Below are 20,668 nucleotides of genomic sequence, written 5' to 3' on the forward strand. Positions count from 1 at the left end.
ATTCTATTCATCTCTTTAAATTCTTTCTTATTTATTTTATGGTGAGATTTATCTAGTTTTGAGAAGAATAAATTGACTTTCCTCAACTAGTATAAGTTTACTCTCTATCTACTACTGTAACTCATTTAACTTTTCCTTCAGAAATATGGGTACTATGCCATTTGTTCATATATGTTAAGTAGTGATATTAATTCATATATATATATATATATATACCTTTAATATATACCTTTAATACCTTTCAGAAAAAAATGTAATTTCCCTTAACATCTATGTTAATTAGTTTTGTTTTTGATTTTGCTTTGTCTGAGATCATAATTGCTATCATTGCTTTTTTTTATTATTATTTTTAAACTTCAGCCAAAGCTGGTCTAGTTTTTGTTTTAACACTGTACATGTCTTTTTCAAGTGCATATCTTTTAAAGAACATATTGTTGGATTCTGGTTTTTAATCCATTTTGCAATTCTCTTCTGTTTTAGGGGTGAGTTTATCTTATTCATAGTCACAGTTATGATTGATAACTGTATATTTCCCTCCATCTTATTCTCTTTTATTTATCCTATTTTTTGCCCTCTTTCTTCCTCAAAAGTATGTTTTCCTTCTGTCTACTGCTTTTTTTATTCCCCCTCCCTCTTATAATAATTCCCTGGGTCTTTTAGCCCCATCCCCTTTTAATTACTTATTGAGTAAGATGAATTTCTGTTTCCAACTGTGGTTCCTTGAGCCAGTTCAGATGAGAGTGAGAGTCAAGCATTATCCTCTCCCACCTCATTTTGTCCTTCATTTTGATAACTCTTGGGTGCCTTTCAATGAGATAATTTTCACCATTTTCCCTTTCCCTTCCCCCCTTTCCCAGTGAATTACTTTTTTTTAATTCCATTCTTCTTTTGAGAGCACCCCAACATAATAGACACATGCCTATGCTTAAGTAGACTCCTTCTAACTGCTCTAATGATGATAACATTCTTAGGGATACATATACAATATTCTTATATGAGATTATAAACAGTTTAACCATGTGAAAATGTTTTATGATTTCTTACTTATGTTTACCTGTTTATGTTGCTCTTGAGTTTTGTATTTGAATGTCACATTTTCTATTCATCCGTGGTCTTTTCATCAAGAATGTTTGAAAGTACTCTATTTCATTAAATTTCTATTCCCTCCACCCAGGATTATAATTAGTTTTGCTAAATAAGTTATTAATGGTTATTATCCTAGTTTCTTTGCTTTCTAGAATATCATATGCCAAGTCCTATATTCTTTTATAGTGGTAGCTGCTGAATCTTGTGTGGTCCTTACTATGGCTTCACAGTATTTGAATTATTTATTTATGACTGCCTGAAGGATTTTCTCTTTGACCTGAAAGCTCTAAAATTTGGCTCTAATAATCCTGGGAGTTTTTATTTTGGAATGTCCTTCAGGAGATGATAGGTGGATTCTTTTGATTTCTACTTTGCCCTCAAGTTCTATGATATCTGGGCAGTCTTCCTTTATAATTTCTTGAAATATGATTTGGAGGATATATTTTTGATTGTGGATATCAGATAGTTCAATGATTCATAAATTATCTCTCCTTGTTCTATTTTCCAGTTCAGTTGTTTTTGTAATAAAATATTTCAGATTATTTTTTCATTTTTTGGAGTTTGATTATTTCTTGATGTCTCATGGAGTCATTAGCATCCACTTGACTAATTTTGATTTTAAGGGAGGTATTTTCTTTAGTGAGGTTTTATATCCCTTTCACTATTTGACTCATTCTAATTTTTAAGAATTTATATTCTTCCTTATTTTGTGTGTGTATCTTTTGCCAAGCTATTAATTCAATTGCTACCTGTTTGATCTTGGGGAATCTGTCTGCCTCAATTTCCTCAGCTATAAGATGAAATTAATATTAGCACCCTTGTCCCAGAGTTGTTCTGAGGATAAAATGAGACAATATTTTTAAAGTACTTTGCAAACTTTAATGCTATGTTTGTGGAGTATATGTGCATATGCACACACACACACACACACACACACACACACACACACACATATACTACCAGGTGTTGTTGTTGCTGCTTCTACTGTTGTTGCCAAAAGACAGAGAGAGACTGGACTATCTTATACACCAAGAACAGTGATAGATTATCAGATTAGGAAGTCTATATCTCCTCAGAGAAGGCAAATTCAGCAAACATTTATAAAATGAGTATGGTATCTTGAGACCAGTTCAAAATACTGAGGAGCTAAGTTTGAATATGATATAGCACCTGCTCTTGTCAAGCTTACAGTCTACTAGGAAGATATGACACGAATAAAAATAACCATAATGTAAATTATTAAAAATAATATTTTGAGGTGCAAAAATTCTAAAAAAAAATTGTGATTTGCAAAAAAAAAAGGTAATGTGGGATGAATCATGAAAGGGTTCTTGGAGGATATAATATTGGAGCTGGGTTATAAATCATGGACTTCTGTGTTGGAAGATAAATTAGAGATAATCTGGTCAACCCCTTTATTTTAAATATAATAAAACTGAGGCCCATAGAAGTTAAATATCAAATCATTGAAGGGGGGATAGCATTCTAAGTGTGTTAAACAGCATAACAATATATGAGGACTCCAGAGATTGTGGTGGAGGGGCAGAGATCAGTCTCTATTAGTTGAAAAGAGTGGAGGAAAAAAAAGCAAGTCTGGAAATATAATTTGAATCAATTTGTGGAATTTCCTAAGAGTTAAATAAAATTTTATTTATTTTTTTCTTAATGGGCAAATGGTGGAGGTCTTTCAATGTCCTGTGAAGTTATTTCAGTCCAATAAATATTAATTTGGGTTTGCTTTTTACTTTCATATAGCTAGGAACTGATCTAGGAGCTAGGAATGCAAATTTTTTTTAAATGACACAGTTCTTTCATTTAAGACATTTATGTCCTCCTAGAAGGGGATATGGCACATATGAAGTAACTTGTAAACTAGCAAGTCACTGGTGGGGGTGGGGATGTGAGAGAGAAATGGACAAAAAGCTCTAGGTAAATTTGAGGCAGGAGAGAACCCTTTCAAAAGAACTTGATGGGGGAAGACTTCATGGAAAAGATGGAGACAACCTTATATTAGAAAAAGAGAAGTTTGATGGGCACAAATAAAGAAGGAATATCTTCCAATCATTGAGGACAGTTTGTAAAAATAAACAGAGGCAAAGGTGACAGGTGAATTTTGGGCAAGGAGGTGAACAAAGAACAGTTTAGTTTACATGGAAAGCAGAGCATTTAAAGGAGAATAATATGCAATGAGGCAGGAGAGTCTGAACCTTGATTGTGGAAAGGTTTTATATTCTCCATCACAGAATAAGGAACCTCTGAAACTTTTTGAATGAAGGAATGACATGAGTCTTGAGCATTAGAAAGATGATTTTGGCTAACAAGTCAAAGCTGGAACAGTGAGAAAAGATACTAGAGATTGGGAAAACAATCAGGAGACTCTTATAGTAGTCCCCAGGAAATGCAATTAGGACAACAAAAAGGTTTCCCTGAAGCTTTTTGATCAGAAAAGTAACATGAACAGGACTACACAGAAGAGAGATTATTCCCGCAGCTAGATCATAGGTAGATAAAATGGGAGACAGAGTAGAAGCAGTTAATGCTTGATAATGAGAGTTAATGTTGGTAATAAGCCAAAGCTGTGGTGGTAGGCTAGTGGAAGCGGTAGAAGAGAGGAGAGGAAATTTATGGGAGATGTTCATGAAGTAGAGTTGATGAGAGTTGGTGACTAACTGGTGAAAAGGAGGGAAGAATCAAAGATAAATCCAAGGATCCAAACATGGGTCAGTGGAACCAGAGATGGAGACAGAAAAGAAATGATTCAGAAACCTAGAATAACTAACAAATGTGGTTTCTTTGAACCTAAGGCAATCGAAAGTATCCAGAAAGCTGCAATAGCCAACGCTATACATTGTTGAAAAGTGTTCAATCAAAATCGAAGTCCTTAGTGAGAATTCTATGCTTTTTTTAACCTATTTGAAAAAAAAAGCTAAAATCTTTGAACTTTTAAGATTTAATAAGTCTTGGACACTTTTGAGCTTTGTTTATGGAAGCAGCTATAAGAATTTTTCATTATAGGCAAAGAAAACCCTTTGGACCAATGTGAATATGTTTATAATTAATTATGCATATTTAAAATGCATTTGTAAATTCCTTTTGGGAGGAACTAAGGTCTATTCCTTACCTTGGACCAACTTTCAAGGTATATTTCTTTCCAAGGGGAGACCAGAATTCAATTCAGTTAATTAGACCTTATTTGAATCCTTGTTACTCTAATATGAGGTTCGTTGGATAAAAGCAACATGAAAAGCAATGTTAGGAAATGCTGCAGAATGTGCCACATTTGCAAATTCTTTAAAAAAAATGAAGTTGACACTCTCAAATCACATTTTCATTTCCAGTCAAGATCAATATATAAAAATGATTTTACGAGTAAGCATTTATAAACTACATCAGCATTATAATGACAAATATGAAGATCAAGGTAATAGTAATGAATACTTATCAAATCTATTGTTTCCTCTACCAACTGAGTATAAATTTCCTAAATGGTATCTGCAGAGCTTTCTGTCAAGGAATGTGGAACTGGAGATTAGAGGGTTCTTGAGAAAAAAGATCTGAAAACCCACGATGAATTCTCTGATAGTAATTGAACCAATGTGGTTTTAAAGGTTATCTGAGACCTCAAAGACTCCATATAACACAACATTTACATGAAGATGCTTACTTAATTTATTTTTTTTCTTGAGTCAATAAATCAGCTTGACAATCATCTTTGTGTGGAATGGTGAAAAAATTTTAAAAATCATTAAAGAGCAATGTAAATAAAACTTAAGATCTAGGGAGATGCCTCTCCTACCTGTTAGCCTAAAATGTGAATGGGGAGTTCTCTCAAATTTTCCAATTCTACTAATTTATAGAAATGTCACTTTAGTTATTCATTAAGGAATAAATATGGAAAATAAATGCTAATAATTGCTTATTTTAGTTTGTAACATGGTGCCTTTAAGAAGTTTATAACAGGACACAAGTGAATGTTGCACAGTATATAATACCATGACTTAATAGTATGTTTTCTGATATGCTATTTGGGACAGTTAGATGACTCACTGCTTGGCTTAGTGTCAGAAAGACCTGAGTACAGATCTGGCCTCAGACAATACCTGTGTGACCTTGGGCAAGTTACGCACTGTTAGCCCTAATCTGTTTGCCCTAATCCACTGGAAAAGGAAATGGCAAGCCATTCCAGTATCTTTACCAAGAAAACTCCATGGACATGACTGAATGAGTGTAAAGCAAAAATAATAACAACACTTACCAAATAAGGCTCCTAATATTAAGAGCTTCATATAATAAGAAGTTATAGTATATGGCTAACCTGAATTTTGTGAATAACACCTACACACACCTACAGCACATACCTACAGCACACACATACACATATATACATATGTATGTATATCTATCTATCTATCTATCTATCTATCTATCTATCTATCTATCTATATCTATATCTGAATTAAAGTACAAACACATGCAGACCTGAAAAGAGGATAAGGCTGAAGATTGTATGGCTAGGCATATGAATAATTCAAGTTCCTTCAGAAATATCATATTTCTGCTGAATTATGGGTTCAAAGAATCACAGGATTTCAGGATTAGAACAATGTGCAGTGGCCACCTAATCAAACTGTAACCTCAAAAAAAATCCATAACACACTATAGCCAATAATGTACAAGATGAGAGATGGAATGTTGTATCAAGAAGGACAATTTGGGTGGACTATGTAGTGTATGAAAAGAAGTATTGTATAATAAGCCTGGAAAGGTAGGTTGAACCAAGTTTGTAAAGTGTTTTAAATGCCAGAAGAGCTTGTATTTGACCTTATAAATAATAGTAAACCAATGAAGTTTACTGAGTAGATGAGTAACAGTGACATGGGCAGACTTATGCTTAAGGAATATAATTGCTATCAATCATATTTGGGTGCAGAATGACTTGGAGAATATAGAAAATAAATGAAGTGACTTTCATGGGTGGAACCAAAATGGCATGGTAGGTAAGTACTCATCCAAGCTCTCCCCACATTCCCCTCCAAACAGTTTGAAAATAATACCTCAAATCAAATTCTGGAGTGGCCAATAAAAGGTCAGAAAGAGACATCCTTCCAGACCAAGACAATATAGGATATTGGAAAGAGAGATTTGGGACATGAGGGAGGAGGCTAACATGGAGCCCATATGGATGAAACACCAGTGGTGGGACCTAGGTGGTGTTGAAAGAAGCAGTAGCAGCTTTGGGATATCACAAGGAGAGATGGTAAGGAGACTTGGCAAGTGGTCAAAAAGAAATTTCAGAGTAGCCCTGTTCTAGTACCGGACACAGAACCAGATGACATTTGGCAACTCCTTTACTATACCCTCATCTAGACAATAGTTTAAGGGCAGAGAAAAGCACTTTTGGTCAAAAAGGAGTGGAAACTAAGAGGGTCAGTAACATTTCAGGCCCCAAGGGATCAGGGACCCTATGGAACAGTATCACTTCTGGTCCCAAGGGAGAAGGGTCTCTGAAGAGCAGTACCTATTACAATGCCAAGGGATGAAGGGTCCTTCCTGGGTAAAGACCAGAGTGCAGAACAAGAGAACAGTGACCACATCACTTCTTAGACCATAGTACCTTGGAAGCTGAAAACTTCCAAATCCCAGAACTAGCTCTGAAAACAACAGTGTGAAAAAGTCTGCAGCTTGAAGTAGAGCACTTTCCCCAGCTAGCAACAAAGCAAAACATTAATATAAAGATTCAAATCATGGAATAGGATGGAAAAATAAACAAACAACAACAATAAAAAGAACCTGATCATTAAAAATAATACTTTGGGGACAGGAAAGATCAAGACACATACTCAGGAGAAGACAATGAAGTTAAAATTCTATAAGCAAAGCCTCCAAGGGAAAAAATAAATTGGACACAAGCCTAACAATAATTCCTGGAAAAGTTAAAAAATAATTTTCCAAATCTGCTAAGAGTGGTAGAGGAAAAATTAGGTGAAGAAATAAAAGCAAAGGAAAATTATGAAAAGAATTAATGTTGGGCAGCTAGATGGCAAAATTTTTTTCAGTAAAATTGATTTCCTTTGTAATCTTACGTATTATATTTTATGAATTTAAAAATACTACTCTGAGAATGGGTCCAAAAGCTTCACCAGACTACAAAAGGGGGTCCATGGCACAAAAGTCTAAGAAGTTTTGTTGTATTTATATGGTTTAGAAAGCAAAGATATTTGGTAGTATAAGTTTTATGAACTGGTATAAAATTGCCACAGACAACAGACCTTGGATACATAACCCTGAAATGCTTATGTAGTCTAATCTCATGTATATGCTCCTTAACACTTAATTTTTTTTTTTTTTACTGGATTTGGGTTTTTATAGGCAAAGACAGTTCCTCTATCCTCTAGAGGAACCGCTCTGTAACTTACATTCTTTGAGACAGAGGCCCTGAAAGCTGGCATGTGATAGAGTTAGGCCATAAACCAAAGTCTTTGACTTTATCCACCACTTCATGCTGACTTACAATCCTTAACATATTATAAATAGGTTACAATGTACATGCTTGTTTGTGTAAAACATAAAACACACATGTACCTAAATTGTTGTAGATAGCAGAAAGAAAGGAAGAGGAAGGAAGGAAGGAAAATTACATCCACGAGTTCACATTAACTGAAAATTCTGTTTTGACACCTATGGAAGTTTAAGTTAACCAATCAAGCATTGAAAACACAAGATCCAGATCACCAACAATACCATTAGAGATGCTTAACAAATGCTACTGCCTGAAACAATCTAAAAAGATTATAGTCAGGGGCAGCTAGGTGGCTCAGTGGATAAGGTCTGATCTTGGAGTCAGGAGGACCTGAGTTCAAATTCGACCTCAGACCCATGACACTTACTAACTGTGTGACCCTGGGCGAGTCAGTTAACCTTGATCATCTCACCAAAAGGCAATATATATATATACATGTATGTATGTATGTATGTATAGTCAATTGTTACAGTGTCTTAGTCAAGAAACAGAAAACCACAGTACCATAGGTAGCATTGTCTTTGTTTCCCAGTGAAGACAAAAAATGCAGAAAGGAAAATTAAATAATTTGGGAAGTGAATAGTTATTGACAATGACGTCCAAGAATATGAGTTGTATTTCTGGACCACAGTTCAAAACATAAAGGTAATAAACTTTAGGCCAAGAATGAAGTATATCTAACAAAGACTTTGAATAATACGTTACTGAGTGTCTTGAAAATCTAATAAAAAATTCTTCAATAAAAATAAAAAGAAGATGAAAGGAGGGATAAAACTCTCTATGTATAGCCACCAAGATAAACACCCTAGAGAGTAATTTGACATACCCAGAAGTTTACAGAGGGAAAAATAATCTAGAATATGATCAGGAATTAAATATGAGGTCTCATGTATCGATATATAAGTGCCTGAAATTTGTTAAGAAGCAACCTGAGCTAGAGGTCCTAAAGAAAAGAGTAAAATTTAGCATCATAATTATCACCTATAGCATGTGGAAGAACCCACCTGAATATAATGTGGCTTTTGAGGGTTAAACCATCTTAAAAAGAATCACATTACATAAAAAGGAAGAGGTAGTTAGAATTGAATATTAAGAAAGTGTTTTAGTGTAAGGAAATCTAGGTATGTGATTGGGGAAGTGTGGTGAAGGGTCTTTGAGTGATGGTCATTACAAGAAAAAAACAAGATTTTGGTATGTGAGTTTGTTATAGACCAGGCCTGTCAAACTCAAGTAGAAATGGATCCCTGCAGGCCACATATTGACATAGAAAACCACAAATTAACATTATATTGTTTTGTATTTTGTTTTATTTTATTAACCAATTCCCAATTTCATTTTAATCTGGTTCTGGATATACTTTGGTGGTTTGTCATAACATCAGGCCAGTGGGATAACAATATTTTATTTCTACATAGTATAGGCCACTTAAGATGAAGAGTTGAGGAAGCAGTTCAGTAGCTTGTAACAGGTATGAAATAGTAGGAATGGGAGCATTCAATTACTCAGATATCAACCTGATCTCTCTCTCTCTCCCATTCTCTCTCAAAAAAATAGAACATCTAATAGCTTCTTGTTTTGGCTTGATATTAATTCCATCCTTAAAAAGGCAAAGGAATCAATGAGGGAGCATCTGATTCTCATTAACAGGGAAGAATTGTTTGTTGGGACAGAAATGATGAGAACCTTGGGGGAAAGTGATTTTACCTTCCTCGAACTCATGAAAAGGAAAGGAAAACAGCAGAATATAATTGTGAAATAATTTTGCAGCCAAAGACAACTTAGGATATTGGAGCTTGAAGACATAGTGGAGCAGGGACTCTTGTCACAGTTCCAAGGCAGAAAAAGAGTGCTTGTGGTCACTCACAGACCAGAGCACAGGCCAGGAATGCAGTAAACACACTTCTCCTTAGATCATACCACCTTGGAAGAACTGAAAACTTACAGGTCCCTAGAAGTATCTCTGAAAACAGCTTCACAAAACCCCTGACACTTGGGACAGGGTACTTTCTACCCTGGAAGTAGAGTTCTACTTTGACAAAGAGTTAAAAATCAAGAAATACGCTGGGGAAATGAGCAAACAACAGAAAAAAATTCTGACCATTGAAAGTTACTATGGTGAAAAGGAAGATGAAAACACATATTCAGAAGAAGATAACAATGTCAGAGCTCCTACATCCAAAGCCTCCAAGAAAAATATCAGTTGGTCTCGGGTCATGGAAGAGCTCAAAAAGATTGTGAAAATCAAGTGAAAGATGTAGAGGAAAAATTGAGAAGAGAAATGAGAGTGATACAAGAAAATTACGAAAAGCGAGTCAACAGCTTGGTAAAGCAGACACAAAAAATATTGAAGAAAATGAAACCTTAAAAACAGACTAGACCAAATTAGAAAAACAGGTACAGAAAGCCAATATATGGAGAACCGAGTCAAATTTATGAAAGTAAAAGCCATTCCACAATGATAAATAATCAAAAGATATGAACAGTTTTAGATGAAGTAATCAAAGCTATCTATAACCATATTAAAACATGCTGTGAACTGATTCAACCTTTCTATAGAGCAATTTGGGAACTATCCTCAAAGGACTCTAAAACCATGTATACCTTTTGACCTAGCAATACCACTACAAAGACCGTATCCAAAAAAAGAGATAAAAAGCAAAAAGGAAAGGACCTATATGCACAAAAATATTTATAACAGCTCTTCTCTGGGACCAGAGAATCAGAAATTGAGGGGATGCCCATTGATTGGGGAATGGCTGAACAAATTGTCATATGTGATTATGATGGAATATTATTGTGCTATAAGAAATGATGAGCAGGATGCTCTCAGAAAAACCTAGAAAGACTTACATGAGCTGATGGAAGGTGAAACGTACTGTGTATAAAGTAACAACAACATTGTAAGATGATCAACTTAGCTATTGTGAATGACTTAGCTATTCTTAGCAATACAACGATCCAAGACAACTCTGAAGGACTTATGAAAAAATGGATCCATATTCAGAGAAAGAATTGATGGTGTCTGAATACAGATTGAAGCATACTTTTTTTAAAAAAAAATTGTTTTTCTTTCTTGAGTTTTTTTAGTCTATGTTTTTTTTCACAACATGACCAATATGGAAATGTTTTGCATGACTACACATATATAACCTATACCAAATTGTTTGCTTTCTCAATGGAGGGGGGGAAGGAAGGGAGAGAATTAGGAACTCAAAGTTTTAAAAATGAATGTTAAGGATTGTTTTTACATGTAACTGGGGAAAATAAAATACTAAATACATTTTTAAAAAAGGAAAGAAAAGAATGAAATTCTGGATACACAAAAGAAAATTTAAATGAAGAATGAAAAGAAAATAGGCAATATCTAAGGACACCAATTTGGATGCATGAGGTACTTGTCAATCAACTTTGATTTTTAAAAAGCTTTATATAGAAAATGGATGCAAGAACTGAAAACAAGCATGAATGTAGAAGCTGGGCTTCTAAAAATAACATCAGCAATGCTAAGGTTCAGAATGAGTTTAGCCTGGCAAGGGAAGCTAAGGATTATCAAAAAAAATTGTTATCTGGAGTACCAAAGAAGAGAAAGTATTGGATTGAATAGGATAGTGACAATAAAGAGAAGGCAAAGACATTTTTCAGAGTTTGTATTTTCTTTCCCAAAGAGAGAAAACTTTATGCTGGAAATGATTGCACAAAAAAATGACTATCTGGGAGCTGACATCTAAAGTGAGCAAGGAAAAAGTAAAAGAGCACATAGTTGCCTAGATGAATTATGAATTCTGAAGAATTTCATCCTTGGCTATTGACAGAAATGGCAGATGTGATTGTTGAACTTTTGTCAGTGATATTTTAAACATCATGGAAAATGTGAGAAGTGCTATAGGACTAGAGAAGAGTAAATAGGCTTAATTTTCAAAAGAAGGAAAGAGAAAAAATATCTGCAAGCTCTAGTACAGAGAACTTAACTGACTTCCATGTAATCCATATAAAATGAGTTATTAAAGTTAGTAACCATGTAGTAAAGGAATCAAACTAAGTTTATAACTTATTAACCTTTTTTTTTTACAAGATTATTATATTTGCAAATCAGGGGAATGCTGGATGTAGTTGACCTCAGTTTTAACCAAGAATTTGATAAAGTATCTCATCCTATTCTTGTGGGGAAGTTAGAGAGATATAGACTCAATAGGAACACAATTAAGAAGTTATCTGATATTGATGGTTCAATATCAACTTGCAGGAGGTCACCAGTGGAATGCCCCAGGGATCCATGATTGTGGCTCTCTGCTCCATAAAATCAGTAACTTTGAATGAGGCATAGTCATCAAATATGTAGAAGGCACAAAGAGGGGAGGGGATAGCACACTGAATGGATGACAGAGTTAAGATATAAAAAGATCTTGACAGACAAAGGTATTAGGTTGAATATCCAATAGGGATCAATGTAAAATCATATACTTGAATTCACAAAATCGACATAAGCACAGGATGGGGGAAATCTGGGTAAGCAGCAGTTCATCTGAAAGGATATGGAGAGTTTAGTAGAATATAAACTCAATAATAGCCGGTAAGTGTAATGTGGTATCCCAAAACAAGTTAAAAAAAAAAAGATATAGTCTTGGATACATTAAAAGAAGAATCTCATTCAGCAATGAGGACATGATAATCGTCTTTTGGTACTCTTACCTGGTCATACAATCTATGTCCTACTATAGCCATACTCTTTTTTGAATGGAACAGTTTGAGAAATAATATAATAATCTGGAAAGTACCCAGAGGAGGTCAACCAGAAAAGTGAAAGGACTTGAGGATTAGCAGAAGGGACCTAGGACTATTTAGCCTGGAGAATAGACTGTGGTCCAACTTGATAGTTGTACTAAAGTATTTGAAAGACTACCATGTGGTAAATTAGATTTATTCTGTTTGACCCAAGAAGAGAAAAACAGAAGCAATGAGTAGAAGTGACAAAGAGGAAAATTTAAACTTGATTTCAGGGGGGAAAATCTAATATTTAGAGCTCTCCAAAAGTGGAATGGGATACCCCTGGAAATAGTGGCTCCCCCTAACCGGAGGACTTTAGGTAAAGGCTGGAGGACCGCTTGTCAGATATGATGTAGCAGCGATTCCTTTCAAGTATCGATTGGTCTAAGGTCACTTTGGTTTCTTCTAAATCTAAAATTTGGGAATTCTGTGATTTCTATTTAATTACTTCCATTATGGTCCTTGCTTTAAACAAACAAACAATAAAAATACCAGTGTCAGACTGTAGTTTGTTTTTCTTACAGGATGTTTTCTGATTTTTTTTTTTTAGGCAATTGGGGTTAAGTGACTTGCCCAGGGTCACACAGCTAGTAAGTGCCAAGTGTTTGGTCTGAGGCCGGATTTGAACTCGGGTCCTCCTCACTCCAGAGCCAGTGCTCTATACAGGATGTTTTCTAGTGCTTGTGTTGGCATAACCAGGTTTTCCTTTCCAGAGGCAATAGCCTTATTGTCTTAGGCATTTTTCTTGTTCAGTTTTATTCTGGTTTTCTCAAATTTATTCCTTAAATTTAACAAAATTTTCAGTAATTTTAAATTCTGAACCTATGCCTGAGTTTAATTCCCCAACTGGATGGCATTTGTTATTAATATTCTTTTTTTCCCTGAATAGATGTTGAATTCCTTGTATATTTGAGTGAGGATAAAAGAAGGAGAAGAAAGAAAAAGAGGAGAACTATTGTAATAATAAGCTGAAGGGGAAAAGTGAATTTGATTCTACATATCTTCTAGATTTTCCAGTTTACATTATTAACTTTAGTATTAATTCCCAGTTTCTGAGTTACACTGTTGAAAATTATATCACAACACTAGCAAATCTATGTTTTTTTTTCTAATGTTTTTCCCATATTCTTTAGTACAGGAAAGAGAAATAAATACATGTTAATGTCTCCCCACTTACACATGGTGGCTACTTTTTATATTTAGAAAAGAATGCTCCATTAGTAATCTGAAACCTCTAAGAGACTATCTGAAGGCGATAAAGTTGGCTAACTGATACTAGTAGCATCTCCTACTTATTACTTCACATCTTATAAAAAGAGTAGTTGCATATGCTCAGCTTTTCTCACATAATAGTTTTTCCATACTTCTACTTTCTATTACTGTCAATTAATTTTAGATACATAGATCATGTACGTCAATGATGAAAAAATTCTGACAATTATAAATGTGTGGATTTCCTTGGGGGGAAATGATCTTCCCCTAGTAATTAATATCTCTTTTATGAAGATTGTGTTTACCACTATGAATCATAACAAATGTACATCAAGGCAGTAGAGCTCAGGGCAGTGGTTTGCAGAGTTTTCTATCCCACCCTCAGCCCCTTCCTTCTCTCTTCCTGGCCAAATTCTACTCACTCCTTCTGAATCAGCTCAAATGTTGCTTCCTTTTCAGAACCTTTCCTTACTAGCCTGGCCTCAAGTGTTCATTTCTTCCTCTCAAATCTTATAGGAAATACTGGCCAAACAGTTTATTAGACAATTAATCTTGTAGTGCTCTATTGGAGCTGACGTTTATACATCCTTATGGCTTACAAAGCACTTTACATATGGTATATTATTTGATTTTCACAACAGTCCTTTGAGATGGGTAGTAAAGGAATTATCCCTATGTTACAGAAAAAAAAAGATCATAGGATTTTAGAATTATAAAGGCTAGGGCTAGAAGTGATTTTAGAGCTTACATGATGTAACACTTTCAATTTATAGTTGAATGAACTGAAGTCTAGGGAGAAGAAATGATTTGACTGAAATCATCTAAGTACTTAAACCTAGATCTTCTCCCTGGAGCTGAGGCTCAGTCAACTCTAGTCAGATGCTTGAGCCTTGATTTTGTGACAGATTGGGGATTCTTTCATTGGGTTGTTTTGTAATTTATGTTTATCATTATCATCATTATTGTTATTATTTTATTTTTTCATGCTATCCTGGAAAATTATTTCATAATGAACTCGAGCTGAGGTCAGCTCCTATACATATTAGTAAACTGCTAATTTGGGGACCAAAGTCAGGTGACCAATGTAGTGTCCCCAAAATAATGACACATTCAGGAGACTCTAGTAACTGAGGCTTGAGTATCATGTTTGGATGTGGCAATCAGGCACTTTACTATAGTAAAAAAAAAAAATAACAAAGGCTTAGGACCTTGATTCCAGCAAGTATGGAGGTCAAGGAGAATTTTTCAGTGACCTTCAGCAGTTAATAATAATAGCAAGCATTTATATAACACTTTAATATTTGTAAAGCATTTGAAATGTTATATAATTTTGTCCTTATAGAATCCTGTGAAATAGGTGCTGTTTTTTAATCCTCTTTTTGCAGTTGAAGACACTTAGGCTCAGAGAAGTTAAATGATTTTCTCAGGGCCACCTAGTTAATAAGGATCTGAGGTTAGATTTGAACTCAGGTCTTTCTGACTCCAGGTTTAGTATTCTCCTCACTGAGTCAGCTAAATGCCTCATAGAATATCATAGAGTAGGCTACAGGAGAACCTGAGAGAGCAGTTGAAAATGTTCCTTACCTCCAGGTTTTAAGGAAGAATGAATAATTCCTAGAAAGAGTGAAAGAAATACTTGAAAGTAGGTCACAAACTATATTAAAAGGTAGAAGATAGTTCTAACATGTGTCAGGAGGTTAAAGGGTAAAAGAAGAATGTCATATGGAGAGGAAGGGAAGATGGACCATTGAAAACCTTTGGAGCTAAGTAATAAATCTGATATTGTTCTAGTAGTAGATGAAGCTGGACTGTCTGATGATGGGTAGGGATGGGGGTGGGGTTGTACTGTTTTCTAAGGAATGTTGATATGGATATACCAGTTTTTGAGAGGTGGTCCAAGGAAGAAGAGATGAGAGTATCATCATGCAGTAGGCGTAGGAACAGGAGCACTAAATCTTTGAGATGCACTAAAGCTAGTTATGAATATTGACAACCAAAAAGCTTTGTTTAATTGTTGGGGGGAAGTCAAATTAGGGAATAGGTCTAATAGTTGGAGTGAATGGAAGACTGACAACGTGTAATAGAGAAAAGGCAGTGCTCCTCAGCTTTTATTTTGATTCTGCTTTGTTTAGGGATCGCAATAGGAACTGGGCCTATAATTTCCACTGATTTAGGCAATGAGGTATAGTCAACAGAGATCTGGCTTCAGATCCAGGATGCTCTAGCTTCAAGTTCTGACTCTGACATAATGAATATGGGATGGTAGTCAAGTTGGTTTAAACTCTCAATGCTTAGTTGAAAAGAAGGTGCCAATCTGCTTTGGGAAAGAGACCTTCCTTAGTTGAGAGTTTCCTGGATGCCAATGAAATCATAAGTTTATCTCCTATCGCTATACCTTTTTGTATAAGTGGAAGCCCAAGATAAAGGAGGAGATGGATAAAGATAACCCATAGTTGTTTTCAATGGCTTCAGGTCTCCAGACTCGCACAAATTACTTCTAATGTTAAAATAACTAAGAAATGTTATTCCTGAGCTGCTATCCCTATGAGATCTTTGAACAATTATGAGAAATGAGAGAGTAGGCATAGAGCAGTAAACCTAAATTCCTAAAAGAGAAGACGTATTCTTCAAATGATAATAGAGGAAATCTAGCCTGCTGACAAGTACTCCAATGATCTGACAGAGCTTCATTATTTGGCTTGACATCCTGGACAAATAATGTGAGAGTGTGGGGAAGTCAGATATAGGACTGGTATTGACTTTCTAAGTATGGAGGAGGGAAAAATGGTGACAGCTGGGCTGATATCCCTGTTGCTGGACCCTGGATCATGTTGAACATAGAAGACTTTAAGCATAAACCCCTCCCATGGTAGGTGGTTTTGGAGTAGAAACAGCCAAGTCCTATTTTTCCCCCAGAGCAGTGAGGCCCCATCCTTTCCCTATATCCTGATTAGACAACCCTTTCCCCTATATTCTTAGCCCTATATACTGAGCAGACAACTATTTCCCCATATGCTGAATAGGCAACCTCATCACTCTGTAGCCCACCCTATCTATCACCAGTGACCTTGTAGGCAAAGGACTTTCCCAAGACCACACACGCACAATAAGACTCCTCAATGCCGATAGTAACCTATATGATGTCAAAGTCCCTATTTACATCTTATGAATATGGTAATGAAGGGACTCTTCAGAATGAAAGTATGGCTTTTCTACATAGCTACCCGGAAGACCCAGTACAGCATAGGCACAAGTCTTTTTTTTTGCTTGCATAGCACAAAGATTATGCCATAGCAAATTTCCATAGGTTCCTCCCCCTTCAGCTCTGATATAAGCAAGTCCCCATTGCCCTTCCACCTAAACAACCAGTATCCTGAGCTGTTTGGTTCCATTTGCTTTTACGAAAATAAAGCAATAAAGCCCTGTTTGGAAGGACTCTGACCTTGGTATTGCTACCGACTCTGAACCAGCTCTTCCACTGCATTTTTCAAGGCTTGAACATCAGACTTCCAAGGTGAAAGTGAGAGAGAGACAGAGTAGACAGTAGTCACTGTCAGAAATGTGATCTTTTAGCCAGTGCCAGAGAAGGACTTTTAAGTTGGGCCTCCTCTGCCTGATTAAGCAACTCAGAAGCAAATGGTCCAAACTAACCAGGGTATAGAGCTCCCCCCAGGGCTGTTTCCTCAATTCCTCCTTGCATGTAGACTGGACATCAGAATTTCCCTGACTACTACTCCCCACAGAGTTCTAGAATTAACTCTGTAGGAGATGGGATTCCTAGTACTGTTGCTTACAAACCTCAACCAGTCTATTTCCCATTTGTAGTGAATAAGCCTTACTCAGGCTGGGCCCCTGTTCAAAATACAATAGTATTTAGTTTGGATAGGAGAAACCATCTCTCAGATTCTACCCCCAATATGGGAAGATATCTTGTTAAGAACAGAGTGTGGTGGTGATGTGGTTTGGGGATATCTGTCAAGTTTGAAGAACTCTGATGCCACATAGGTGGGCCTTTTTATGCCCTTTGGTAAACAAGAAGTCATCAGTATCACCTGAAGACATTAAGAAGATACACTAATAGCTAGGCCACTTGAGCCTTTAGCTCCCTAGGCCATTGAAGTCTCAGGAAAAAAAAAAAAAACTTATTTGGTTTTTAGGAAAATAATTAGCCTAATCAAATTGACCGAGGGTTGAAGGTGGATAGAGAACCTTGGCCTGTCATACCATTAATAATCAGCTATGACTAATTAGTTTTTAGAAAGGCATTTACTAAACAGAGATAGCAAAAGCTACTAATTATTACAGAACATCCCCCAAAGTGGCAATACACACTCCCCTTGCGTACACAAGTTCCCTGGGAAATGTGGCTTAAAACTTATTGTAAAAGTATGTTAAGGCTCATGTATAAAGATCCCTTGTGACAAAGGGATAAACTCATAGCTCCTGGTTACTTAAAGTGCTTTTCTCTTTTCATGGAATTCTCCATGGAGTTTCTCTGTTGGGCTCTGAGAATCAAGGGCATTGTAAAGTCCTGAAGCTGCCTTTCTTTTAATGTGTCTATACTCCAGTGTATTTTCCAGTTTTCATTGTAAATGCCACCATTAGCCAATATTTCTTCAGGGACACTACTATTCCTACTGATAGGAACCCTAGATTTTTAAACTTACTAAAATTTGTAAGGTCACCATGGGGTCAATGGGGGCTACAGATAGAGACAAGAAAGTCAATCCCTGTGTACTCTCCTTGTGCACTCTCCCATCCAGGGCAATTCCTTCTCAGGAGTCATTCATCTTTGGATTTAACCATCTCTCTACTAGCATGCTGCTAAAATGGTCAAACTCCTATACTAGCTTGTTGTTTTATCCAGCCTTCCCTCCTCCAACCTCCCTTTCCCTAGAGTATGAATGATTCTTTTAAAAAAAATCGCAAGATATTTCATTTTTGATGTGTCATGTACTTTTATTCAGTGACCTAAATAAAGCTCCTGTGATTCTTTCAGACTGATTAAAGACTGATTCATAATTTTATACTTTTTTAACTTTATAATTTTGATTATTTTTGATGAAAAATTTTATTTATTTCTGATTGATTCCATTGAAGTATCTAGGTTTTTTTTATTAACATTAAGTGGTATAGGAAGAAAACTCCCATCTTTAAAAAGCAAGTGCGAAAGGGGACTTCGGAACTGTAAGCCACCATATTTGTTGTGAGTTAAGACCTCACTCTGAGTTGCAGCTTGAAGCTAGAATATTTATATCCAGATAAGAATTCCTATAATACTCTGACTCAGACCTTAGCTGAGGGTTTGGGAGGTAGGTGAAGGAGAAAGGAGAAAGAAAGAAAGATTTTTTCCCCCTACATGCCTTAGTGTTTGGACCAGGATCCAATGGAATGTATTCTCTGTTGCATAGGAGCAATACATTGACTTTTATATTTTTTTTAAAGTTTCATCCAATTAAATTGCCTATAGTAAGTATTCTTTCTGCAGAGCCTATGACTGACAGCTTGAAGGGAAGGGAGGGAACAAGACAGGAAAAGTGCAGAATGTGTTCTGATTTGTATAGGTGGAAAAATTTCCCACTAAAGAAGAATGTAAATTCTAAGTCCTTTGTAGATGAGGATGGATTATTTTTTGTATTTCTATTCCACCTAATAATGTGTAGTAGGTTCATATAAGTGTGTGAATTGACTGGATTGTGTGACTCTGTCAAAGTCACTTCAGTTTCCTATGCTGCATTTTCCTTATCTGCAAAGTTAGGGGACTGGACTAGATGATCTTCAAATTCCCTTCCTATTTTAATAGTCTGTGCCTTTGAAAGCCCATTAAAAAACTGCTTCCTTCCTTGTGGTGTGTCTTTGGCATATCCGTCAACTTGTTATTACGAAAGGAGAAACAAGCTAACAATATAGCTGAGGGTCAAGGAAGTGTACGGGGTGGTAGAGAGCACCTTTTGGGTAAAATTGTAAGATGACTCAATTTGGGAGCCCTTCAGGATTGCATGTGTGCAGCTTTACAGAAATCTTCTGAAAATTGATCTTAAGCGACTGCCAGAATGATTGAGTACCAAATGCCAAAGGTATCATTTGATATGTCATTCCAAGAGATGAAATACAGCTCCACCTCCCAACATCTGGCTACAGGTGCAGCAATGTCAGCTCAGCTACCAAGCATGGAAAACTTCACATTGGTGCTTACTCTGATAAGTGTCATTACACAAACAATAGGGTTCTGGATGTCTAGCATTTTATCCACATTTTTGTAGGTGTCCAATTACACAAGGTCAAAAAGATTTTTTAAAAAATTGGCTCACAATAGGTAAACATAGCTTCTGTTAGAAAGAAAATGACATTGTGTCCTTGCTTTTTCTCTCTTTATACACCTAACATTTTGGGAAACACTCTACTTCTAGTGGAATATTTGTATTATTCTAGAGTCATTGAGGCGAAAAATAAAGAGATGAAATGAGCAGAGGTTCCCCAATACACAATGAAGAATATGATAAGAAAGAAAGAAGATGCAAGTCAGTAGAATTCATTTGTACGTTTATCTCTCATGTTTAGAACGAAAAAAAAAAAGCCCAAATCTGTTGTCTTTTGGGATGAGTAAACAAAAATGTGCAGATGGAATTCTATCCTAGCTGGACAGATTGCTTCTGAATGTGGAGGAATTTGTGAGTATATAGGAATTGTTTCTTATATTAGCACGTTAAAAATCTAAAATAAATAGAAGCACAAGAATATTTCACAACTGAATGACATTTTAAGGAAATAATAGTCATTTAGAGGCGCTTTGTAGATGTATAAAAAATCCATAGCTTCACAAAATATTCAAAATGGTCAAAAATGTTGCCAAAATTAGATCATTCAGTTTCTTTTCATCAGAGTATATCACTTCATTGGGGCTTGGCCATTTCCTGGCTTGTGTGCTCTGTTGTCTATAATATGGAGTGAGTTACCTTTATTTTTCAGTCATATCTGCCCATAGGACCACACCCTGATACAGCTCTGATGGTCCCATTAACCAGATTAGAGATAGTCTTTCAGCAAACATTGATTTAACACCCTAAGTTCCCAAAGTCATGTCAG

Source organism: Vombatus ursinus, unplaced genomic scaffold, assembly GCF_900497805.2.
Source record: "Vombatus ursinus unplaced genomic scaffold, bare-nosed wombat genome assembly UNPS02014774.1, whole genome shotgun sequence".
In the NCBI taxonomy this organism is placed as follows: domain Eukaryota; kingdom Metazoa; phylum Chordata; class Mammalia; order Diprotodontia; family Vombatidae; genus Vombatus; species Vombatus ursinus.